Here is a 1,787-nt window from a genome sequence, read left to right as displayed (position 1 = left end):
TTGGTTGTGTGCTTATTTAATAATTTTTTCATGAAATAAAAGTTGCATGTGGCATACTGTATTATAGGTACAGTGTAGTGTCTCAGTAAATTTTATTTGAAACTCTCCCATTCTATCAGATAATATATAAACTATTCTATGGTGATTTTATTTGAGAGTGAATATTACATCATCTAATAAATTAACATATAGCTTACATGAATCAATGTACTATAGAAACTTGTGACAATGCCAGTATGTCAAAAGTTACGACTCAAAGATCTTTATACATGAATAACTTAATCTCTTTACCTCATAGAAGCATTTGAGAACATGCTACATCTTCTGTATCATCACTTGAAATTTACATGCTGGCATTGCTTACATTTCAGCCATCACAATACTTTTTATTCCCAAATTTGATAAGCCACCTCTGATTAAGCCACATGTAAATGCTAAATACTTAGGTGCATGATCTAAATACTGTTTTCCTAAAGACATATGAGTCAAGAGTCAAAATTTGTTATCTTGAAACACATAGATACCATGATGATTTGTCCTTAGGTTATCAATTTTTTTCTTGAAAACAGTGGTCCAAAATCTTTGCAAATGAACTTCATGATATCTAACTCATCCTTGAACCTTGCAGTTTCCTTTCTAAACCTTTCTATCAATCCTTGTCCCACTCTAAAACCCATGTTCTCCAGCTTAGTAATGCACCTTCCATTTTCCATCTACCCCTGCTCCGTGGGCTTGTAGATGTCAGTTACCATCTCGTTGTGAAGAAGCAAAGAAAAGTGCCTCATCTGCCATTTCCTGCTTCTTCTGGGCTCTGGGGTCCCCAGGAGGGCAGAGGGCAGGACCCAAATACCACTGCCATTGCTATGGTGGATACACTGCCTCTGGGCCCCACTGCGTTAGAGTCAGGTTCTGTGGGCACTGGGGGGAAGGGGCAGGGGACTTTATTGCGTCCTCTGAGGCTCAAGCACCTGGCCGGGATGCCCTGCCACAGGCAGGACTGCAACTGAGACCAGGTGCACTCTTTAATACAGACCTGGAAGCTCCAGTGTCCAAAAGACAATCATAATAGGTGTTACCCACCTTTAAGGTAACATGGGGCTCATCAGTATAGGGGGGCAATGGATAGGACAACGGGTAGTAGGACATCAGGGTCTGGAAAATCAAAGGTTGTATCCTCTGATTCCTGTGCCCCAGCTCCCCCTCCCCTGGACACCTTCATAATATTTCAAAGTTCCTTGGGCACCCCCACGAAGGGCATCCCCCTGAGGGGCATTAGCACCCCAAGTATTTTTTTGACGAGCACCACTTAAGTTACATTGTTGTGGAGTCATTTGGTTTGAGTTATCATTTTCCCAATATCTATTCCTATAGTTATTATTCCTAAAGTTGTGGCTTCTATTATCATTATTATAATTATTTCTATAATTATCATTTCTGTAGTTGTTATTAAACTGCATATTCCTTCTGATTGCCTTAAAGTTCTACACTCTATCATTCTGTGGCCCTTCTCACAGAATTGGCAGGTAATGGATCGATAATTAGATTCCTGGAGAGGGACAAGTGCCATTGGTTGAGTATCATGCCCTCTTTCTAGTTTGGCAATCTTATCTTTTAAATATGTCAATTGTTTCCCAATTTCTTACATGAAATCATTATTCTCTTCCTCCTTTTCTTTATTTTATTTCCCTTTGAAACATATAGAACCCTTTTTCTCAATTCTTCAAGGTCCATCTGCGGCCATCTTGGGCAATATGTTCTAAAATAATCCCTTATCACTTTGCAAGAGT

General features: G+C 39.5%; 1 pseudogene; it reads right to left on the bottom strand.

The window, feature by feature from the left end:
* Positions 1–315: 315 nt before the first annotated feature.
* Positions 316–792, bottom strand: LOC100619717 (trafficking protein particle complex subunit 6B-like; annotated as a pseudogene).
* Between the last annotated feature and the right edge of the window lie 995 nt (positions 793–1,787).

Source organism: Monodelphis domestica, chromosome 7, assembly GCF_027887165.1.
Source record: "Monodelphis domestica isolate mMonDom1 chromosome 7, mMonDom1.pri, whole genome shotgun sequence".
NCBI classification, from domain to species: domain Eukaryota; kingdom Metazoa; phylum Chordata; class Mammalia; order Didelphimorphia; family Didelphidae; genus Monodelphis; species Monodelphis domestica.
The sequence above is the reverse complement of the archived record's forward strand: the minus strand, read 5'-3'. Positions and strand labels throughout refer to the sequence as shown.